The 16,017-nt window shown below is 38.9% G+C and overlaps 1 protein-coding gene across 5 annotated transcripts in view; it reads left to right on the top strand.

Moving 5' to 3' along the window:
• Positions 1–16,017, top strand: part of Rnf24 (ring finger protein 24) — a 77,971-nt gene that overhangs the window by 3,560 nt on the left and 58,394 nt on the right. For 2 of the 5 annotated variants that reach the window (XM_029564843.1, XM_029564842.1), the window contains exon 2: positions 9,322–9,389. The exons of the other annotated variants lie outside the window; for them this stretch is intronic. The gene's annotated coding sequence lies outside the window, so the exon portion shown is untranslated. The remainder of the gene's footprint in view (positions 1–9,321; positions 9,390–16,017) is intronic. 5 annotated transcript variants of the gene reach the window in all.

Genomic DNA, 16,017 nt, shown 5'->3' with positions numbered 1-16,017 from the left:
TTATTTTAAATTTATTATCAGTAAATATTTGATTTGATTTTTAAACCAGTATTATATGCCTGTATACCTGGGCTCACATAAAAATTACTCAGGTGAAAAGGAATTACAAATGGAGAAAAGGTTATGACAGGCCCTGCCTTAGGTTACTAAGCTCAGATTAATTTTTTGTAAGAGTTTAAATTAGGGGCAGGAGAGATGGCTCAGTGGTTACAAACACTGGTTGTTCTGGCAGATGACCCGGGTTCAAATCCCAGTACCCACTTGGCAGCTAACAACTATCTGTAACTCTAGTCCCAGGGGATCCAACAGCCTCTTCCGACCTCTGAGGGCATTGCACAACATGGGTGCACTTACCTACATGCAGGCAACACACGCAAACACATAAAATAAAAATAATAATAAAATGTTTAAAAAAAGAGTTTAGTAAAAGTGGACTTTTATAATTTTGATAGGTTTGGGTTTCACAATATAGTATTTAAATAAAATTTTAATATCAATAAACATAACCAATAAATTAGTTAAAAACTATTGTTACTTTTGGGGGATTCTTTTTGATGCAAGGTCTCCCTATTAGCCTCAGCTGGTCTGGTGCAGGCTGGGATAAAAGGCATGTACCACCACGCCTGGCTTTATTGTCACTAATTTTAAACCAACTCCAGTCCATTTATAAATTACCTGTCTTCATGGCATAAGTCATTTTTTAGGATTACTCTTAAATCATAAGGGAAGTTTTAGATAAACAGAATAGTAACCACAATTAGCACTTCAGTAGCCTTCTATAATACCACAATTTCATAGAACTTTAATTTTGCAAGTGATTTAGCCATTTTTTTATATCAACAGAGGAACCTGTATACAGCCTGGTATTATTAGTCACCATTTTGTTTGTCAAAATCTTTATCAACAAGATAAATACTAATGTTTTTGTAATATGATAGTTGAAAAAAATGTAAAGTAACTTTTATGGCATCAAAGTAGATTAAATTATGCTAAAAGTTTTAGTAACAAATACTACATCCATTACAACACTGATAATGTTTTTTGTTAATCAAAATTGAGATCCATTATCTTCCAACAACGTCTGTAAGAGGTAACGTTTTCCATTAAGCATTACTTATCAGTACTGGATTCTGTTTATTCTAAAAATCAGCAGTAATGTTATTATAGTGTTATTGAAACGTACTAGTCTATGCCATATAAAATTGATTTTTTTCTTTGGAAATAATTTTAAAAATCCACTTTGTAGCTGGGTGTGGTGGTAGGTACTTCCTTCTCCTAGTGACCTGTTTATTTTGTTTTTAATGTTTATTCTGTATTTCTTGGATTTTCACCTTTGGACTTTATGTATAGTTTTCTGTTTTGGAAATTGAGACCTTAAACTGTCTCATATAGCCATCCTTCCTTATTACTCATACTTTACAGTTCCCAATTAAGTCAGTATTTATGTATGACAGTGGACCTGTTATTCACAGATGAAGCATACAAGGAAATATTATTACTTGTTTTCTTTGTACTACTTTTGTGTCTCCTGGGTTAAACAATTGATTCTTTTATCTTTATTTTTTTATATTTTTTCTCTTTGTTTAAATTTAATTTATTTTATTTTATGTGTATGCCTGTATTGTCTGCATGTAAGTAAGTGCACCTGTGTCATGCAATGCCCACGGAGGTCAGAAGAGGCCATCAGATCCCCTGAGACTGGAGTTATGAACAGTTGTTAGCTGCCATGTGGGTGCTGGGATTCGAACCCGGGTCTTCTGCACGAACAACCAGTGTTCTTAACCGCTGAGCCATCTCTCCAGCCCGTCTTTTATTTTTTATATTTTTTGTTTTGAGACAGAGTCTCCCTTGCAGCCCCAGCTGGCCTGAACTCCCTATGTAAACCAAACTGGCCTAGATCTCACAAAGATCTGCCTGCCTCTGCTTCCTGAATGCTGGGACTAAAGGTGTCAGCCACTATGCCCTGCTTTTGGTGGTGGTGGTGGTGGTTTTTAAATTAGGCTAGTTCTCCTTGTATCTGTTTTTAATTTATCCTCAAACTGTACTCCAGTCTAGATTGATTTGCTCTCTGGACTACTGCATAGCTGTCACTTTGGACCTTCCCTTGGCCATTCCGTGTTGAGTCTCCTATTTCCTGGATGCCATGTCTTCCATATTCTTTAGTAGTTTCCTGAGAAAGGGTAGGTACAAAGCCTGAAGTCCTTCCTGAATTCAGATGGTGCTTATTTAGAAATTCCTTCATTTACACTCAGAGTTGAATGGTGGTTTAGCTTGCCTGTAACTCCAGCTTCAGGACCTCTGATGCCCACCTCTGGGCCTCCTTGGGCACCTGTACGCATGTGGTATACATGCACACAGAATTCACAAATATACACATAAATAAAAAGGAAATAAACTCTAGCCCCAGTCATAAGACTTTTTTTTTTTTTTAAATGTCTTATGACTGGGGCTAGAGAGATGATTCAGCAGATAAGAGCACTGACTGCTCTTACAGAGGACCTGGGTTCAATTCCCAGCACCCACATGGTGGCTAACTTCAGTTCCAGGGGATTCAACGCCCTCTTCTGACCTCTGAGAGCATTGCATCACATGGGTGCACTTACGTACATGTAGGCAATACACTCATAACATAAAAATAATAAATAAAGCCAGCCTGGTCTACAAAGTGATTTCCAGGACAGCTGGGGCTACAGGGAGACCCTGTCTCAAAAAGACCAATAAATAAATTAATTCAATAAATAAATAAATAAATAGTTTTTAAAATTTAAAAAAAATCATGACTTAAATGTAACAGATTTAAAAATTTCTCTGATGAGGTGATACAAATGGGACTACATAGACCACAACTTAATTGGACATTGCTAGTGTCTATGTGTACAGCTCATGGATACATGTTTTTATTTATTTATATTTATTTTTTGTTGTCTTTTTGAGACAGGGTCTCCCTCTGTCCTAGCTGACCTGAAACCCACTATGTAGGCCAGGTTGGCCTTGATCTCATAGAGATCACCTGCCTCTGCCTCTGCTTCCTGGGATTAAATGTATGCACCACTATACCCAACGTGGATATCTATTTTTAAAGTATATTTACCCATTTTTTTCTACTTATACTACCTTAATATTTCATCTAGCTTTTATTCCTAGTGAGCTACAGATTCATGACCATAAATCCAAAATGGGTACGTAGCACCACAATCAAAGTTACCACTGATTCATGATTAAATCTTTTTGCCCTTAACTGTTTCTAAGTTCCCAACTTTTTTTTTAATATTTTATTATTTTTATTTTATGTGTGTGAGTGTGTTGCCTGCATTTAAGTGAGTGCACCCGTGTTGTGCAATGCTGCGGAGGTCAGAAGAGGGCTTCGGATTCCCCTGGAACTGGAGTTAAGGACGGTTCATAGCCGCCATGTGGGTGCTGGGAATCAAACCCGGGTCCTCTGCAAGAGCAGTCAGTGTTGTTAACCGCTGAGCCATCTCTCCAGCCTCCAGTTCCCAACTTTTTAAAAATATTTTTTATTTATTTTTATTTTATGTGTATGAATGTATTGCCTGCATATATGTAACTGCACCTATGTCATGCAGTGCCTGCGGAGGTCAGAAGAAGGCATCAGATCCCCTGGAACTGGAGTTATAGACCATTGTTAGCCGTCATGTAGGTGCTGGGAATCGAACCCTAGTTCTCTGCAAGAGCTGCCAGTGCTCTTAACCACTGAACCATCTCTCCAGCCCCCTAAGATTCCAACTTTTATTCATCTGTGGCCTCATCTTTCATTCTCAGATAGCTGGCCTTGTACCTCATTGAAGATTTAGGAGATCTTGGACAGAAGCCCCTTTTTTCCTCTCACTGAACCTGGAAATCTGCCCTCTTTAGGACCCATTTTCTTTCTTCCTCATATCAGAAACCAGCCTCCCCTCCTATCTTCCTTCTTGTTTCTTCTGTCTCATATCCCTTTATTACTCACAGTTCCTGTATTTATACCCTCTCTGTCTCTTGCATCATTAGCTCTCTATGGGTCTGTCCATGTTTAGCATACAGGCATGCTGTCATGTCCATCTTTAAAATCATAATAACAGAACACAGATGAACAATTCTCTCTGCATTTCATCAGTTCCCTTCTGTTTACCTGATAGTTAAATGTCTGAGAAGTGCATGTCTTTTCCCTGTCCTCTCTATATGATACGTGTGATCTCTGAAAATCTGTTTCTTTTTTTGTTTGTTGTTGCGTTTGTTTTTAATTTGTTCTTGTATTATTTGTCTTGATTTTTATTTTGGAGATTTTAGATTTTTTAAATATAACAGGACAATTTTTAGTTTTAGAAATGGTTTCTTTGACATTTTGGTTGTTAGCCTTTGCTTTTAGCGGCTGTGCCAGCCCTAGAAATAGTTTCTTAAATCAACTTAGTAGTTAACTCTACGTCTTTCTTATCTAGATACATACCAGGAACTCTTAAAATTATCTGAGCATTTCAGACCTCAAAGTATAATGTTGGGTAAACTGAGGGTTGTAAAAGAATGCCAGATGGTTGAAAAGCAATTGTGAGCACTCCAGCTAGTGCTGTGCTTTGAAAGCCAGCTGGATAAGCCTTCTCTGCACTGGAGGAAAGAACCAGACACAATTCCATGCCAGCTGGTCCATGAAGAGCTGTCCAGTGGCCTTACTTTTCCTTCGTCACTCTTAGAAAGCCAGCTTGGGCCTTCCATCTACCCTCAGGATAGTCACGCCACAGATGTATTTCCCCTTCTTTTTTTTTTTTTTTTTTTTTTTTGTCCTTCTTTGAGACACGGTCTCCCTGTAGCCCCAGCAGCTGTCCTAGAACTCGCTATGTAGACCAGGCTGGCCTTGAACTCACAAAGATCCACCTGCCTCTGCCTCCCAAGTGCTGGGATTAAAGGCGCGCACCACCACGCCTGGCTAACACATATATTTTCACTGGGCTTCCCTCTATGGTGTTTGCTCCAGGGAGTTGAAGCAGACCTGCAGTGTTCAAGGAAAGGAAGCCACTTAGCTCTGCAAGTGAACCTCATGTTAGTTATGAACTGCTTTGGAACAGTTTCATGCAACTTGAATTTTTATGGATTTAATGCTAAGTATAGAAGAATTGTTTGGCAATAAAGGTATATGTTTTTATATTGGGACTTCTAGTTTACCTGCTTTCAATTTCTTGTTTTTATTTATTAACTGTTCTAAAAATGAGGTTTGCTTGTTTTTATTTTCATCTCCTAAAGTTTTGATCATTTGGGTTAGTAAAATTTTTTACCTCATTATAAAGTTTACTTCTTTATAAAACCATAGACTTATCCAAGTGTGGTGTTTCACGCCTTTAATCTCAGCACTCCAGAGGCAGTGGCAGGTGGATCTCTGTGAGTTCAAGACCAGCCTGGTCTACATAGTGAGTTCAGGCCAGTTGGGGCTACAGAGAGACCCTGTCTCAAAAAGACCAAAAACAAAACAACAACCACAAACAAACAAACACATAGGCTTCAATAGAAGACTACTTCTATATATTATCTTAAAATTTGTCTCATTTTATTTGTCACTTCTATTTTCCTGACTAGACAGGTGCTTGTATCAGGCACAATCCTTCACTTCCTTTAGCAAATTTGATATAATAATTAAGAGCAAAGAAGTTTAAACATGGCACTGCATTCATCTCATTTGGATTCTCAAAATTAGTAGCCACAACCATAATTAGTATGTTGCCTTTTTTTCTTCAAATTTAAGCATTAAATGGTTCTGTATTACCTATATTTGTTAAGTTCATCTAAACAAACCACCCCCCCAAAGAAAAACCTATGAACTACCTGTATTATTACTCTCTCCCAACTATGAGCATGTAAAATTATACTTTGTGATCTAAATTTTAAATAGGTGCTGAATATCATATCATATAATAATAGTCTCCAGCTTGGATTAAATTTATGCATGACTATAATTAAAAGGATTTTTTTTCATCTCTGAAAATAGCCCAGAAGGCTTGCTTTTTTCTTTTTTTCTTTTACTTTTTTTTTTTTTAATAAGGTCTTGGGGCTGGAGAGATGGCTCATTGGTTAACAGTACTTGGCTGCTCTTGCAGAGGACCCAGGTTAGTTGATTCCCAGCACCCACATGGTGGCTAATAATCAAATGTAACTCCAGTTCCAGGGGAATCTGACACCGAGTCTTCTGACCTTCACAGGCATTGCACAACATGGATGCACTTATACGCATGCAGGCAATACACTTATACACATAAAAAATAAAAATAATAAATAAAATATGTTTTTTTTTTAAAAGATAAGGTCTCAAAAAGGGGGAGGTTGTGCTGGAGAGATGGCTCAGCAGTTAAGAACAGAAGTCGTGAGTTTGAATCCCAGCACCCACATGGCAGCTAACAGCTGTCCATAACTCCAGTCCCAGGGGATCTCACAGCCTCTTCTGACTGCCGTGGGCATTGCACAACACAGGTGCACTTACCTACATGCAGGCAATACATGCATACACATAAAAATAAAAAAAAAATTAAAAAAAAAAAGTCTCACTGTGTAGCCCTGGCTGACCTGGAACTCACTATGTAGATCTGGCCAACCTCAACCTCCACCTGCCTCCACGTCCCAAGTCTGAGACTAAAGGTGTATACCACCACACCCAGCACTGGCTGCTGTTGCAGAAGACCTGGGTTTTGGTTTCTAGCACCCATGTAACTCCAGTTCCAGAGGATTCAGTGCCCTCTCCTGGCCTCCATGGGCATTGCATGACATAGCCGCACTTACATCACACAGGCAAAACATACATACACATAAAAATAAATCAAAAAATTTAAAATCACAAAACAGTATTAATAGCTACAGATACTTTACTAAGAAAAATCATCTTTCATATTAGTAAAAACACTTTATATCTGTAGCTTTACAGGTATTACTTATTTATTCCTTTCAACCACCCTGAAAACATTGTTCATGAATGGTCAAATTAATCAAAGAAGTAACCTATTCAGATTAACAAGTCAGGGGCCAGGAGGTGTCTCCATAGCCATGACCTATCACAATGATGTCAACTTTCCTGAATGTTCAGCTGTACTGCACTGCTGCTTCTGGAGGGCTGTTAAAGGAATTGTAGAGACCTACTGTAGAATAAGGAGAGTCAGGAAGGTCTCTATGTGTTTCTCTTCTCATGCTCTTGTACAACTACTACAGTAATTAAAAAGGAAACAAAAATGACACATTAGAATTAGAATGATACAAAGAGGATGGCATAAGTTTCCTAGAGTTCCATAACAAATTACCATAAAGTTGATGGCTTATAACAATTTATAACAAGTTTATTCTCTCACAGTTCTGGAGTTCAGAGGTTGGAAGTCAAGGTGACAGCAAAACTGCTGCACTCCCTGCAGAGACTCTAGGGGAGAATTCTTCCTTCCTTTTTCTAGCTTCTCTCATAGACACTTTATGAGAGAATAGATTGAATCTACTTAATCCAGAAAAACTTGAATCTCCAAATTCATAACTTTTCTTTTAGCTTTTGAGACAGCCTTGCTATGTCACCTTAGCTGGCCTGGAACCCACTATATATACCATGCTGACCTCGAACTCATAGTGATCCTCCTGCTTCTGCTTTCTGGAATTATACTACCACAACTATGTTTATATCTGCAAAGACCCTTTTCCTAAATAAAGTCACATTCAAGATTTCTGGGACAGATTTTTTTTTTTTTAAGACACCATTCCTTGGTGATAATTTTTAGTTTTAATGCTGTGTCACACAGAATCTCTGATTCAAAAGGTATCCTCAAACCAAGATACAAAACAGTGAAAAGTGTTGAAAGTATAGGACAGAGACTGGACTTCACAGGAAGGGTTAGGGGATCAGAGCATATTTCATGAAGGTTGAGACAGACCATAAAGGGTAAACAACTTCTTATCAAATGATTGGGGTGATACTTGAGATGTACTGATACTGAAGTATCAAGGACCAAAATAGGGTGATATCTTCAGGGAACTATAGCTAATGCATTTGACTAAGGTGTAGTATTTAGAGAAAAAGTAGAAAGCCTGGGCTAATCATGAGAGGTCCTTGGTGCTAAGTTGATGAGTTTGTACTTGGTTAGAGTTGCTTACGTATGAGAGCATGTTAATGATTTTCTAACAGGCCTTCAGAGCTATATAAAACCCTTGGGGGAATAAATGTAGTTTTTCCAGTTTATTTTTATTTATTTTGTTTTATCTTTGAAACAGGGTCTTGCTGTGTAGCTCAGGATGGCCTCAACTTTGCAAGTCTTCCAGTCTCTGCCTCCTAAGTGCTGGAATTATAGCATGTACTACCATGCTTGACATCTGTTTATTTTCAAGAGAGAGACTCACTGTGTAACTAAGTTAACCTTGAACCTGTATAGCCCAGACTAGCCTCAGACTTGTGACATTCCTGCTGGACATTATTCAGCGTGCGCTACCATACCTGGCTGTAGATTTTTTTTTCCTAATGGAGAGATTTTCAGATGGGCTCCTGGTTCCTTTTTTTTTGTTTTTTTTTTTAATTTTATTTATTTTTATTTAATGTTTATGCATGTATTTCCTGAATGTAGGTAAGTGCACCCGTGTTGTGCAATGCCCACAGAGGTCAGAAGAGGCTGTCGAGCCTGGGACTGGAGTTAGAGACAGTTGTTAGCTGCCATGTGGGTGCTGGGATTCGAACCCAGGTCTTCTACAAGAACAATTAGTGTTCTTAACCACTGAGCCATCTCTCCAGCCCCACTCCTTTTTTTTTTTTTTTTTAAGTTAAAATCAATGCTCTAAGACTGGAGATTTAGCTGTGAGGTTAAAGAGCACTTGCCTGGCAAGTGGGAGACCCTGGGTTTAATTCCTCAAACTACATAAAAAAAAATGTTCTGCCCGGCAAGCCAGTGGCGCATGCCTTTAATTCCAGCACTTAGGAGGCAGAGGCAGGCGGATCTCGTGAGTTCGAGGCCAGCCGGGTCTACATAGTGAGTTCCAGGACAGCTGGGGCTACAAGGAGACCCTGTCTCAAAAAGACCAAAAAAAAAAAAAAAAAAAAAAAGTTCTAATTACAAGTGAAATATTTTATGCTTTCAAGATATTTCTGGAAGACTTGGTTTTCTTTTTACTTTACTTTGAACTGCTTGGGGAGACAATTTAAAAAGCAAGCTCTGAAGAACCTTAGTACTACATGTGGAATACATTCTGAATGTTACATGTTAAGAGTTAAAATACAGGGCTAGAGAGCTGGCTTAGCTGTTAGGCGCTCTGGCTGCTCTTGCAGAGAACATGGGTTTGGTTCCCAGCACCCACAAGGTGGCTAACATCTGTCCTTAACTCCAATTTCAGGAGATCTGATTCCCTCTACTGGCCTCTCTGAGCATCAGATGTGGATGTGGTACCTTACTTGTATGCAGGTCAGCAAAAATATGCATAAAATTAAAATCTTTCTTAAAAAAAAGTTAAAATACTATTTTAGAAGAGATGTGACGTAATCAAACAAAAAAACAGCATTCAGTTCTTTCTTTAAAAATGTATTTTTTATTATTTTTTAATTACGAGTACGTGTGAGTGCAAGTGCCCACAGAGGTGTTAGGTCTCCCTGGAGCTGGAGTTACAGTTATGAGCTACCTGATGTGGTTGCTGGGAACTGAACTCTGGAAGAGCAGTACACTTTTTTAACTGTTGAGCTATATCTCCAGCCCCCAGCATTCATTTCTAAATGAAGCTGTGACTTCTATTTTATGTGCCTGTTGTCTCTTTCAGTTCACAGCCACAATCCATTTAGAACTTCAGAATTCCATAAAAACATGACACCAGCCAGTTCTGGTAGTGCACACCTTTAATCCCAGCACTAAGGAGACACAGAGGCAGGGAGATCTCTATGAGTTCAAGCCTGGGCTACATAGCAAACTCCAGGCCAGCCAGGGTATCTTGGCAGTGGTGCACGCCTTTAATCCCAGCACTCAGGAGGCAGGTGGAGGCCAGCCTGGTCTACATAGTGAATTACAGGCCAGCCAGGGCTACGTCTCCAAACAAACAACAAGGAGAAAATGGGTATTTTCTGTATAATTCATTCTGCTTCTACATATTCAACCAGTAAGTTCCTTGATCCCTGTTGGTCCCTTTAGTTTTTGCCTGAGATTACTACCAGTTAATAGACTTAACTGTATTGCTTTTGAAACTTCTCTATTAGTAAAGTAGTTCTGTTTTTGGGGGGTCTCTGTAGCCCCAGCTGGCCTGGAGCTTGCTGTGTAAACCAGACTGGCCTCAATCTCACAGAGAGATATGCCTGCCTCCACCTCCCAAGTGCTGGTACTAAAGGTAAGCACCACCATGCCTGGCTAGGTTCATCTTTTTAAGTTTTATTAGGAAGAGTTGAAAACATAAAGGTAGGGAGTAGTACAGCATCTCCCATGTGCCCTTCTCAGGTTCAGCAGTCACCCAGGTTCGTCACATTAATGTCTTTTAAACTTTTCTCTTACACCTTCCTTTGCTGAGGTATCTTAAAGCCAGTTCCAGGCACACTGATCATTTTGTGGCTTAGTCAATTGTATCTAGGGCCATTTCTCCTCTTTTTGTTCTATATCATGGACTTATCACAGAATTAGGTCAATTGTCCTGTGACTCTCACATGGGATTTGTCTGCTTGTTGATCTACATGGTGCAGTTTGTTGCTCTGTTACCTGTGATTACTCAATATTGCATCACATCCAGAAGCCTTATATATCTGGCTATCCCACTTCTTTGTGTTGCTAAAAAAAAAAAAAAAAACATAGTGATGGTCACACCAGTATAAAATATTTTATTTGGTGGCAAAATGATGACTTTTTTTATTCTGTCATCTCTTCTGTGTTCATTAGCAAGAATTCTGTAAAGGAGACCTTAATGTCTTTGCAGGCCTATTTGGGGTAACCATAAAATACAGTTTATGTTGGGCGTGATGGCACACGCCTTTAATCCCAGCACTTGGGAGGTAGAGGCAGGTGGATCTCTGTGAGTTTAAGGCCAGCCTGGACTACATAGTGAGTTCCAGGACAGCTGGGGCTACAGGGAGACCCTGCCTCAAAAAAAGAAAAAATTACAGTTTATATGAGAGGCTGCCCACTGTAACTGTAGTGTTGTCTTGATAAAAGATAGACTTAATCAGAATAGATGGAATTGAGTTGGGAATTTAATATTTTGTCTTCCTGTGTGTTGCCTTTGTTTCTGAGTACTATATCAAAATGTGAATTATTTTTCTTTTACAGTTGACATATGTATTCCAATACCTCTGAAATGTAAAGGTGGAAATATATGAAAGCCTTTTACAGACTTAACAAGCAATGGAAATGAAAGAATACTAGATTAGGATAAAAAGTCAGGGGATTCTCCAAATTGATTTGACCCAGTCCTTTTTTAAACGTATCTGAATGTCAAATCCACTCATCCTTCATAAACTATAGTCTGTAGTAGATAAATATTACTCTAAAGTTCCTAAGAAATTCATGACTCTGGAACCAAAGACAAGAAATAAAGAAAAATTTACTACAGAAGATATTGGTTTTAAATTTATTTACTCAGGGATATGAAAAACAGTGACATTGGCATATCTTCTTCTAGACCTGCTTGCTTTTATTTATAGGGTCTCCCTGTAGTCCCAGCTGGCTTGGAACTCGCCATGTAGACCAGGCCCATCTCAATTTCGCAGCCTGCCTCTGTCTTCCAAATTGGGATTAAAGGTGTGCGCCACCACACCTGGCTGACCTGCTTTCTTCCTAAGCAAAATTTTAGTTTTAGAGATAACCTTTGATCTAAAGCTATCTGGATTACAAAAAGCTCTGCTTCCCTGTATCCCATCTGGCCTTCTCTTGACTGACATTTTTTTAAAAATTGTAAGGAGCTGGAGAGATGGCTCAGTGGTTAAGAACACTGTTCTTGCAGAAGACCCAGGTTCAAATCCCAGCACCCACATGGCAGCTAACAGCTGTCCATAACTCTAGTCCCAGGGAATCCGATAGCCTCTCCTGACCTTGAGCATTGCACGACACTGGTGCACTTACCCACAAGCAGGCAATACATGCATACACATAAAATAAAATAATAATAAATAAATTTTTTTTAAAGTTTAAAAAAACTATACTACTAAAGAACCTCACTTGTCCAATTTTTAAAAAAATATTTTATTGACAGGTGTGGTGGTACATGCCTTTAATCCCAGAACTTGGAGAGGTAGAGGCAGGCAAATCTCTGAGTTTGAGGCTAGCCTGGTCTACATAGAGCGTTCCAGGCCAGTTGGGACTACAGGAGACCCTGTCTCAAAAAGACAAAAAAAATTTTTTTTATTTTTGTTGTATGAGTGTGTGTTGTCTGCATGTATGTAAGTGTACCCATGTCATGCAATGCCCACAGAGGTCAGAAGAGGGCATCAGATTCCCCTGGAACTGGAGTTACACTGGGTTGTTAGCTGCCATGTGGGTCCCAGGTCCTTTGCAAGAGCAACTAGTGCTCTTAACTGCTGAGCCATTTCTCCAGCCCCTGTCACTTGTGCAGTTTTTATGATTTTCCGAAGTATAACAGATTCTTTTTTTTAATTTATTTTTATTTTTATGTGTATGAGTATATTGCCTGCATGTAGGTACCCATGTCATGCAATGCCTGCAGAGGACAAAAAACGCCATCAGATCCCCTGGAACTGGAGTTACAGACAGTTGTTAGGGGCCGTGTGGATTCAAACCCAGGTCTTCTGCAAGAACAACCAGTGTTCTTAACTGCTGAGCTATCTCTCCAGCCCCCAGATTCTTAGTTACCATGAGACTTGGACTATTTGAAGGCTACTAATTTGAATACAGTCTGATCCAAATTTTTTCCTTTTTCTTTTTTTTAAATTTTTTTATTTTAAGTGTATGCGTGTATTGCCTGTATGTAGGTAAGTGCACCTGTGTTGTGCAATGCCTGATGTGGACAGAAGAGGCTGTCAGATCCCCTGGGACTGGAGTTATGGACAGTTGTTAGCTGCCATGTGGGTGCTGGGATTTGAATCCGGGTCTTCTGCAAGAACAACCACTGTTCTTAACCACCGAGCCATCTCTCCAGCCCCCCAAAGTTTTTCTTTAGTAGTCTCTTTGCTCATTTTAATTTGGCTTTCTACCTTCCATGCTGAAGAAGCTTGGTAGTCAGATTTGTGAGGTACATACCATCTGTAAAGATAGAAATAGAGACCATAGGACATGCTTTGCTTTTTAAATGTTTTATATTCTCTCTCCAGCAACTGTTGGCCTTTTCATGCATGTATCCCTAAAATGCTGTATTTTCATTGACTACTGTTTTTACTTGATACTAGTTTTTAATTGTGTTATGTGTGTAATTGTGCATGTGAGTGCAGTGCTAAAGTTACAGGCTGCTATGAGCTGCCCGACATGGGTGCTGGGAATCAAACTCAAGGCTTCTGGAAGAGCAGTACACTCCTTAAGCATTGAGTAGTCTCTCCAGCCCCTAATGGTCTTTTTATTTAATTTTTTACTTTATGGTAAAGACTGCTATGATCACCATTTCTCTAATACTTCTTGTCTAACCTTACCTTCCTTTATTGAATAAAGTCATGCTGAGTAAAGCCTCCCTCATTTGTCCTGCTCCATTTTACCTTAACACAACTTATTTTTATTCCCAAATCCTTGTTCTGAGGAAAGTAGCCTTGATTTCAAAGGAAAATTAAATAGTGTTTATAGTAACTATCTCTTGACAATCATTAAAAGTGTGTTCTAGTGTGAGTTCTTCATAGATGAACCTGGGTGTGAACATGCTAGTCTTTTGTTTTGTTTTGTTTTGTGTGTGGGGGGGGGTTGTTTTTGTTTTTGTTTTTGTTTTTTTAGTTTTTCGAGACAGGGTGCCCTATAGCCCCAGCTGGCCTATGTAAACCAGGCTGGTCTCAAACTCACAGAGATCTGCCTGCCTCTGCCTCCTGAGTGCTGGGATTAAAGGCATGTGTCACCACACCTGGCATGTTCTGTTTTCTTAAAAAGGAAAAAGGAAGCATGTCATTATAAAAGATGCCTTAAAGGACTATAGACAGGATCTTGTTTGCAACATAGTAGTAGAGTGCTTACTTAGCATGCAGGAGGCCCTTGTTCCATCCCTAGCACCACAAAACAAATACAAAACCGTTCCCCCCCAAAAGCCTGTAAACTAAAGCAGCAAGATGGTTTTTAATCAGTTAAGCTAAGCATCACAGCTAATCATTCTCATCTAAGCTAAAATGGTTTTAGTGCAGTGAATTGACTTTCTGCTTATTGAATCTGACAGTTGCTTGTAGAAGAACTACTATGTGCAAGTTATGACTAGTTGCTGAGCAGAAGGTTCATTTCATCATTCAAATAAAGAAGATGCACTTTCTTTCTGCAAAGAGCTCTTCTAGGAAATTGTATCTCAACCTTGTTGCCTCCTTGCCCTCTTTTAATGCAGCTAGAGCACCCTGTGTGTAGACCTCACCATCCAATCTTTGTACTGTGTTTCCTTGTTTGTCATGTTTGGGATAAGGGAACCTAGAAAGTAGTGGACCTCAATACTTAGTGGTCTTAGAACTCTTTGGAGGCCACAAAGCATGTATATTTTACCAAAAACAAGTGTAGTTTTTGTTTTTTTAAGACTATTTCAGCCTGGCGTTGTGATGCACGCCTTTAATCCCAGCACTTGGGAGGTAGAGGCAGTGGATCTCAGTGAGTTCAGGGCCACACTCATCTACAGAGGGAGTTCCAGACCAGCCGGGGCTACAGGGAGATACCCTGTCTCAAAAACACCGAAGAAAAAAAAAAAAAAAAGAAAAACAATATTTCAATTGGGCCAGTGAAATGGCTCAGCAGATAAAGCCACCAAGCTTGAGTTTGGTGGCTTGAGTTTGATCTGGTAGAAGAGAACCAACTCCTCCAAGTTGTCCTCTGACATAGACCTGTGCTCATGCACGCACACACATGCACACACAACAAATAATGTAACTTAAAATTTTTGAAGAATTAATATTAAAAAAGTATTTCAGTTATTCCATCCAGTATTGTACTTGGATTTACTATCTTTTATTCACATTTCATTTATTATCTATGTAGATATTATCCTGTCTGAATTAATAGAAATGCATATTTTTGGTAAGAAATATATAATGGAGAATCCTATATCTAATAACTAAGTTATAGTTCAAAATTTGTTGGATTTGAGAATGTCATTTTTGTGGGGTATTTTTAATCTTTTTTTTATTTTTAATAACTACATGATTAGAAGAAGCATTTCATTACAGCTTTAACGTATTCAGTAACACACTCCAGAGCAAGAGTACATCTCTTTCACAAGTGGCTGTAAGTTTCTAGGTTCACAGCTGAATTAATACAGTTATACAATATTGAACTCAGTATAAGCCCTTGTAAGACATAAAATTGAATGAGTTTTTAACCTTTAAAAGAGATCTCCATTTCATTTTAGAATATATTGTTCTTTGCACGATCTCCATTTCAATTTAGAATATATTGTTCCTCGCAGAAAGACTCATTGTTTTTGCTACTAACACTGAGATGTTGGCACATGCATCTCTAGTCTGTATGTATCTGATTATAATCGGTTGCACTTCGATCCTGGCACCTGTGTATGTCTATAAAGTCATCCGGTAGATTTCAGTGGTAATGTTTGTTACCTCTACTAATTAGCATGATGTAAATTTCCATGCTTCCTCCTCAAATATAATACATTTTAAACAATTTGTTGATTTTTTGTGTGTGTGTGTGTGTATCACACAGAACATCCCAAACCATCTTATTCTACTATACACCGATTTCCCAGATGGCACCCTCCCATAGGCTCCCTCCCCCCACTAGAGCCCTTATATTCTGTTATCCCTGCTACTGTCCTCTGTGGTGTTGGCACCTACAGCCATTCCCCAGTACTTGTCCATCTGGTGAATCTAATTAGCATATCTAGTGGTCTTTGTTTTAGGAAGGTCTGCTGTTCCTCATCTACCAGCAATCAGTTGTCAATATTCCTTTAGATAAGATTGAGGTCTGCTGTTCATTTTCCCAGTTCTAT

The sequence above is a fragment of the Nannospalax galili genome, unplaced genomic scaffold (genome assembly GCF_000622305.1).
Source record: "Nannospalax galili isolate Female #2095 unplaced genomic scaffold, S.galili_v1.0 scaffold118, whole genome shotgun sequence".
Classification (NCBI taxonomy): Eukaryota; Metazoa; Chordata; class Mammalia; order Rodentia; family Spalacidae; genus Nannospalax; species Nannospalax galili.
This window is presented reverse-complemented; position numbering and strand designations above follow the sequence as displayed.